This window comes from Mauremys reevesii, linkage group 12, assembly GCF_016161935.1.
Source record: "Mauremys reevesii isolate NIE-2019 linkage group 12, ASM1616193v1, whole genome shotgun sequence".
NCBI lineage: Eukaryota > Metazoa > Chordata > Testudines > Geoemydidae > Mauremys > Mauremys reevesii.
This window is the reverse complement of record NC_052634.1, coordinates 25643429-25651978: the sequence shown is the minus strand read 5'-3', so window position 1 is coordinate 25651978 and position 8550 is coordinate 25643429.

Sequence of the window (8550 nt, the reverse complement as noted above, 5' to 3'; positions counted from 1 at the left end):
TTTAGTACCAGAAGGAAAGAGCAGGGGCGGGGGCATTTGTGGAGCAGGGCGCACACCAGAGAGAGGAACTGAGCACAGCCAGGGACGCCCACACCTGGAGGACCATCTCCAGAACCTACCTTGATGGTGCCGTCCATCACCGCTCCCACATGGAGCTTCCCGCCTAGACCTGCCTGGACGAGATGAGGTGGTGCATTGGCAAAGGGGGCGGTTTGAGCAGGGGTCTGTGTGTGTGTGTGTGTGTGTGTGCGTGTATCTAATTTTGGGAAGTGAAGTCACAAACTGCTGGGGCTGGTTTCCTATTGGTGTGACCGATTTTTGCAAAGCTCCCCCCCCCCCACATCTTCTTTTGGCACTAGGGCTTTCTGCGCTGCCGTTGACAAGGCAGAATCAAGGCCCCCATTGGGCCAGGCGCTGCCCAGACACAGCGAGAGACAGGCCATGCCCCAGAGAGTTTACAGGCTCCATACCCAAAAAGTGGGAGGAGAAACAGACCCAGTGTCACACAGCAGCACTGAGCATCAACCCCAGGAGTCCTGGCGCCGCCGGCACCACCCACTAGACCCAACTCTGCTCCCAGACTGGGGGCCAGAACCCAGGAGTCCCGGCTCCCCAAAAGCGGGGGGAGTGGGGTCTAGTGGTTAGAGGAAAGGAAGATGGGTGTCAGGACTCCTAGGTTCCATTCCCAGCGCTGGGGTTAGAGTGGAGTCTCGTAGCTTAGCACAGGTGGGGCTGGGAGCCAGGACTCCTGGGTTCTTCCCATCCCCCCCCAACCAACTTGCACAGCAGGAGGGGGCTGGGCAGGAAGGGGTGATGAGGTGATAACTACCAAGAAATGCAAATCCTAAAGGAGACTGTGCCAGGAACCGAGTGGTGCACAAACCATGGCCTCATCTCCACCTCTAACCCCCCCACCCCTTGGCTGGCACGGGATTGTGCCCCTGTGCCCCCAATCCACCCCTGCGAGCCCTGGGGGCAGGGAATAACCATGGTGCTGGGCCCCCATCCAATTGAAGTATTCAGTGTCGCAGTGACCCAAGGTGTGTGCACAGAATGGGGATGGAGTGTGTGTGTGTGTGTGTGTGGATGGATTGATTGATTGATTGATTGATTGATTGATTTCTGCATGTATTTGTGTATGTGTGGTTTTCTGTAAGGGTTTTGTGTATGGGGGGGTGTTATTACAGCTGGGGGGGTTGTGTTTGTGGCTGTGCAAGTGTGTGTGTTCATGTGGCTGGATTTGTGCATGTGTTTGCATCTGTTAGCAGTTGTGTTGATGTTGGCTGGATTTGTGCGGGTGTTTGTGTATATTAGCAAGTGTGTGTGTGTGGCTGGATTCATGCATGTGTTTGTGCATGTTTGCAAGTGTGTGTGTGTGTGTGCGCGTGTGCTCTGCTGCCCTCTTTCTGCGCAACAACTGTTTCTCTATATGTCACAGCCCCCATACCATCGACCCGGTGGTGATTTCCCCATCTTACAAGGGCTGGCTGCCCTGACCCTTCTCCCCTCTGCGGAGTGTGGCGGGGGCTGCAGTTCACCCCCAGTGGGGCAGGAGTGCCAAGGTGCAGGCACTGGGCTCCGATGCACCTGGAGAGCAGCTCAGGTGAGGCAGGGCAGGGCGTGTGGTGTCCGTTCTGCGTTGCCTGGTGCTGGGCCATTGCACAATCCCCAGCCACACCGCACAGCGCCCGAGAGGGCAGGGGCCAAGCAGATGATCCAGCACGAGGGGAGAGGATGTGTGGTTGGGGAGGAAAAGCCTTGGGATGCACTGGGGGTGCAGAGCAGGTGACACCCCAGAAACCTGCAGCAAAGGGATGGACAGGTGGGGTGGGTGGATAGAAGAGGCAGCGGGACTAAAATCTAAAAGGGGAGTGTGGGGTCTAGTGGTCAGAACGGGGGAGGGGGGTTGGTGGTCAGAATTCCTGGGTTCTATCTCCAGCCCTGGGAGGGGAGTGGGGTCCAGTGGTTAGAGTGTGTGTCGGGGGGGAGCCAGGACTCCTGGGTTCTCTCCCTGGCTCTGACTCTCTCTTGTGCAATCCCTCGGCAGTTACCCAACTCGCCAGCGTGTGGGAGCGAGGGGCTGGGGCCGGGTTGTGACACAGCCCAGAGTCCCGTACTGCCCCTTTGTTACCCAACACGGGGCAGGGTGGGGGATGGCCTGGGAGACCCGCTAAGAAAGGCGCTTCTGGTGGGTTTGTGTGTGGGTCACGCTGCCCCCGGCTGGATAGACCCCCTCTAGGTCAGAACCAGTCTCAGCCCGGGTCAGACCCTGGCAGCCCAGCCCCCTCTGTCGCCACGGCCATGTCTATTGGTCTCCTGGAAAGGTCCATTCTCATGGGTAGCTGTCCAGTGGCAGTGAGTTCCACAGGCCTCGGCACATGCTGTGTGGGGCAGGAGGTCCTTGTGTTGGGAGCAGTGGGAGTGAACTGTGTGCGGTTGTGTCTCTGAGCACAATTGCGAATATTCTGGTGTGTGTGTGTGATTGTGAGTGTGGCTGGGGGTGTGATTGTTTCTCTCTTTGGGGGTTGGGATAGCATGCCCCTCTGGGTGTGTTGTGTGTGAGTGTTCTTGGGATGTGTGAGTGCCTTTGTGCATCAATATGTGTGTGTGTGTCACTTGTTGCAGGATACAAAAGCCTGCAAAGCCAACACACACACACTCACACAGAGCAGGGCTCAGCCCCACCAGCAGGGGGCAGCAGGGACACACACGTCTCTCCTGGGCCAGCTTGGACAATTTCCCATCACGACCCGGCACAGTGCTGGTGCCCGCACACGGGGGTGGGCAGTGACTGGGCAGAGTGGGGGGCAGATGTGCTGGATTCAGAAGGAAGCACTTTGGGAAAATCAGCCAAGGCCCTTAGCGGAGCTGGGACACTGACCCAGTGACCCCTGCACCACCCTGGGAGGGGAGTGGGGTCGAGTGGTCAGAGCAGGGATGGGGTTGGGCACCCGGACCCCTGGGTTCTATCCCTGGCTCTGGGAGTGGAGGGGGTCTAGAGCAGGGGGAGTGGGAGCCAGGACTCCTGGGTTCCATAGGGGAGACTTTTTCCTGGCCTTCCCTCCCTAGAGATCCCAGCCCAGCCCCGTAGTGGAGAGTGTGTGGGAGCGGGGGAAGTTGCTCTCCCACTTCAGAAACATGATTCAACCCCCGCCCCCATTGGCTGTGACATCATGGAACCTTCCCCTCCCCCCAGCAGAAAGTAGAAGCCCCGCCCCCCCAGAAAAGGGGGGGAGCCCTAATCGCACCCACATCACACCCACTCATAGTTGCAAAGAAACCTCACAGCCACCCTGCCCCCTGCTAGGACCGGATCTGCTGCTCCCACTGCTTTCCTTGTCACCAGGAGTTGCTCCCTGCCAAGCAGCACACCCCAGTCACACGCCTTTGGTCACTATGTAGCTCAGTAGCAATCACTGCCCCGAAGTGACTCCGGTGCAGGCACCCACAGCACGAACTCCCCACACCGGATTCTGTCCACACGCAGAGAATTCTCTCCGCCGGGCTCCTTCGGTTCCTCTCGCTGCTCTCCGTCCTGCCGCCAGACACTGCTCATCTGCATAACCCCGCCCACGGACACGTGACACCTTCTGTCGCTTTGGTCTCCAGTGAATGAGTTGCCTGCGGGAATGAGCACGTCACCGCACGTCACAGCCCCAGCGCACGTCACAGCCGCCGGGCGGGGATTGTCTGTGAGCCCCGCGCTGGGGCAGGGCTTCAGGAGAGACCCAGCCCCATAGACAGACTGGGGCAGGGAGATATTGGGGAGGGATGAGGATGGGGGGCGGGAAAGGGAGAGAGCCAGCCCCATAGACCTGTAGGGGCAGGGGATCTTGGAGTCAGGAGGGGAGAAGGGAGATTGGCAGAGACCCAGCCTGGGGTGGAGGGAGACATGTCGGGGGGTGTGTGTGTGTGAAATGTTGGTCCAGGGAAACTGAGTCACTCCCAGGACATGCTGTGCAGGGGGGAGCACAGGGGCAGGGAGAGAGCCCCAGCCCCACAGAGCCCCAGAGGGATATTGGGGGCAGGGGAGGGGATGGAGGGAGGAGAGACCCAGCCTCATACACCCCTAGAGGCAGCAGGATATGGGGGGGTAGCAGAGGGGATGGCAGAGGAGATACCCATCTCCATAGACCCCCAGAGGCAGGAAATGAGGGGAGAAGGGGGGAGGGAGGGATCCAGCCATATAGACCTGTAGGGGCAGGGAGATATTGGGGGCAGGAGAGGAGAAGGGGGGTTGGCAGAGACCCAGCCCGGGGTGCAGGGGAAATGGGGTGGTTTGGAGGGAACTGGGGAGGAGAAGAGACACAGGGCAGGACACATGTTGGGACAGGGAAACTGACTCACTCCGAATACCCGCGGCGCAGGGCCGGGCGGCGGCAGATCATGCTGGTCCCCGGGTACTGTCGGGGGGGGGCTCTGATTCCCCACTCAGCCGGGGGGCTCCCCGCTGGGCTGAGGAGCCCTGGGGGGGGCGGGGGCAGGGGCTGGGTGTGTGTGTCGGGCTGGGAGCTGCCTGGGCAGAGGGGGAACCAGGCGCGGCTGCGTTGGGGTGACAAGCTGCGGGGGGGGGGGGCTCTGCTGGTTGCAATGAGGGCAGCAGGCAACTCAACCCCTCCCCCACACTAGCCCCCTAGGCCCACTCCCCCGGAGTCCTGGCTCCCAGCCCTGCCCCTCCCCTGTATTTCCATATGGTTCCATCCAACAGCCCCCCCCGAGCGGGGAGAGACGAGGCCAAGGGAAGCAGGCGGGGGGTGGGCGCTGCCGGGGCGAGACCCCCGGACATGCGAGTTCGCGTCAGGAGCCGGAGGGGGGCGGGGCCGGGGCTCTCTGGGGGCGGGGATGAGGAGTTGCGTTGGGGGGGGAGGTGTCAGGTTGACCCAGGGACCCGCCCTCACCTGGGCTGGAGAGGACGGAGGCGCCCCGGGGCAGGCTGGGAGTTGTAGTTCCTGGCTCGTCCCAGAGCGGAAGTGACGCGCCGGTTGCTCAGACAACGCCCCCTCCCGGTGCACTCTGGGAAGCGTAGTTCTCTCTCTCTCTCTCTCTCTCTCTCTCACATGCGGCCTCTATTGGAGGAGGACGTAACTCGTCACTTTGCCGCGCCCTCCCGCTCCTGATTGGGGAGAGCGCGGGACAGAGACAGTGGGACCCGCCGGGCGCTGCTGGGGTCCCGGAGCGGGGGAGGGGGACGCGGCTCGGGGGCAGCCGGCGGGGGCGGGGCCGGGGCGCTGGGGCGGGGCGGCGAGTGGCGGCTCCGCACGGGGGGGCCGGGGGCTCAGACCCCCAGTTCCAGGCGCCATCAGCCCCACCCCCTCCTCTCCCTCTGTAGGGCCCCTTCAGGCCCCCCAGTGTCTCCCCATCTGTTGTGACCCTCTCGCCAGCCCCTCCCCCATCTGTGGGGATCCCTCAGCCCCCGGCGTCCCCTCCCCCATCCTGTCCGCTCTGCCCGGCCTTTCCCTTTGCCCCCCTCCTCCCCCAGCCCCTAACTCCCTCTAGCCCATTTCTCCATTGCTGGGCCCCACTTCCCCATCCCCCCACTGCCCCAGTCCATACCCACGATGTGAGGTTCCTCATCACCAATCTCTGCTGCCCCCCAACCTGCCGGGTTCCCCTTTTCAGCCACTGTGGGGTCCTCCAGCCCGCCCCCACCCATCCACTCTGGGCTCTCTAAATCCCAAATTCCCACAATGCACCTTGGTAACCCCACCCTCCTCTATCCCTAATCCCCCTAGTCCCTTCCCTGGGGTCCCCCTGGACACCCCAACCCACAGTCCGGCCCCCACATACACCCCAGTCACTCATCACACGCTGAGCTAGTCCTTCAGGGGCCCCCACAGCCCACCAAACTCCTCCATCCATGAGCCCCCTGGACCTGTGGCCGGGAAGTGAGGGAAGCTCCCACTTTGGCTGGGCTGGGTGTGGGTGTTAATCTTTTCCTGGCTTGTGTGTGCCGAGCTCACAAAGGGCTTTTGCTCCCTCGGGGTGGGAGGTGGTTTTGGCCGAAGGTGACGTGGTTTGGTAGCCCTGTGGATGCTGTGTGGTGTCTGGAATGGGGCGTGTGTGCTCCCATCATGCCCCTTCCCCTCTGCCTGCAGAGCTGAGCACAGACAGGCCTGAGGAGCAGAGCAGGAGCTCTGGGAAGGAGAAGAGCAATATGAAGATGGAGTCTAAGACGAGGCCACGTGACTTCTGTGGAGGAGACATGCTGGACAGCGCCAAGGATTGGGGAGACAACAAGGTGTGAGCCCAGGGCTCAGATTTCTAATTGTAGCTGTGATGGCAGAATGGGAGGAGGGCTGAAGCCGGAGCCCTGGGGTGCGGGAGTAGCGAGAAGAGGAGCCTCGCCACCATTGCTTTTTCTTTTCCTCTTGTGTTGTGTTTCATACCAAGGGAAAAGAAGTCGCGAGACGGAGTCCAGCTCTGAGTGAGATGGAAAGTGAGCAAGAGCAGTGACAGGGTGAATCCTGTTGATGCCAGGCAAGACCTGCCCAGCTGGGATGAGAGTAGCTGTCTCTGTCGGTGAGAGAAGTATCTGCTTTGGGGAGGGCTCTGGTCACAGCCCCCCTGGTTCCAGGCAGGGACGTCCTGTTACCTGGGTGTGGGTTTCCGGACTAGCTGTGGCTTCAAGGGAGATGATGTTGCCATTTGTGGGGGCTGATCATCTCTCTGGCCAGGAGTGGTGTGTGCTCCCTAGCAGAAAGTTGGATCCATGAGGGTGACTCCCTGTTCTGAGTTTCTTTCTTTCTCCAAGGTTTCTCTCTCTGTGTTGGCCAACTCACACTCAAACTCTCTCTCTCCTTTCATGGACACCTGTCATGTTCAGTTGCCTGCATCCTCTTCCTCTGCTCCTCCTCCCCCAGTCTCCTATGGGCTCAGCTGGGTCTATCTGCCCACGGGCAAGGTCTCTGCCATACTGGGAAGGATGTGTCCTGCCTGCCAGGATAAGGGGGTTGCTCCTCCCACCCCCTATCTTCGGGGAGACCTCATTGCTGTAACTGGGTCACAGCGTGAGTGGCCAGTCATGTCTTTGGGGCTGTGGGGTCTGAGACTGAGAGGGGTGGGCTCGCAGTCATGGCTTTGGGCACAGGATTAGAGATGCCCAGAACCCCCCTTATCACCCGCTAGCTCCATTACTGCATCACCCAAAAGCCTCGCTCAGGGTCCACTATGCCTCCTTGTGCTGGGCACTGCAGGGCCAATCAGAGGGACAGCAGGATGCATGAGGAAATAGATGGGTGTGTGAGGCAGATGGGTGAAGGGGGTGTGTGGCATACATTGGGGATGGATGGGAGGTTGAGAGTTGGACGGACAGCGGGACAGATGGAGAGCTGCAGGGACGGATGGTGACGTCACAGGCTGGACTTGTGATGGGTTCAGCTCATGGCCGCTGGCCCTGTCATCTCCTGCCCCCATCTGCCCGTCTGACTCTGCCCCTGTCTCTCGCAGGCAGCACTCAGCAGAGTCTGGCCCTGTCGTTACACTGGTGCCTACATGCAGTGCACACCTGTGTGTTATGTGCTCCTGGAGAGCTCAGGCGGGGACAAGCGTGCGGCTCACGGCTGCTGAACCAGCTACTCCAAAACTGCCACAGATCTCCCCCTCCTTGGGCAGCAAGACCCTGGCCGGGGGGTTCCCTGTCCTCCTCGCTGCCAAAGCAGCCTGCTCAGTACAGAGACCGAGGTCACCTGCCTCCGCCCAGCCTCTAGCTGGAGCTGCTCCAGCCCCGAATTGCTGGTATCCAGCCTGGCCGGAGTTGGTGCGATGTCCTAGCGGAGTCCATTCCTTCTCCCCGGTAGATGACGATTTTCCCCACTGCAGTTAGTTGCTCTTTCTCTGCTTCCCCATAGCCCCTCCCCAGTGATAGTGACCCCTGCTGGCCAGGCTCGGGAGTGTCCTGTAGGTGCCTTCTTGTAGGAGCAGTGACTCCTGGTGGGGAGGGGCAGCAATGCCTGGCATGTATCCCCCCTAGCATTGCTGCAGCGACCCCTGGTGGCCACTGAGGGCAGTTGCCTATGTGACCCCACCACTGCCATTGCGCCTGTGAGCGCTGGTGGGTAGGTGAGGCAGGGCCCTGTATGTATATCAGCCATTGGGGCAGTGCCCTCTGCGTATCCCACTCTCATCTCGGTGACTCGTGTTGCCCAGGTGGGGCAGTCCCCTGTGTGTATTTACTGCCCCCAACCCCTGCATTGGGCCAGTGAGCACTGGTAGCCAGAGGAGTCAGTGCCTGAGGTGTGTTCTTCACCTCCCCCAAGGTGGCAGGGTGCCTGGGTGGCCGTGTCAGGCAGTGCCCTGGGTATCTTCCAACCCCTTTGTGGCAGTGAGCCCTGCTCCTGGTGTGTGTCACTCCCCCACTAGGGATGTGCACTGGTGGCCAAGTAGGGCAGTGCCCTGTGTGTAGCCCCCTCCCGCCCCAGGGTGACCAGATAGAAAGTGTGAAGAATCGGGACGGGGTGGAGGGTAATAGGCACCTACATAAGAAAAAGCCCCGAATATCGGGACTGTTCCTATAAAATCGGGACATCTGGTCACCCTATCCCCTCAACCCCT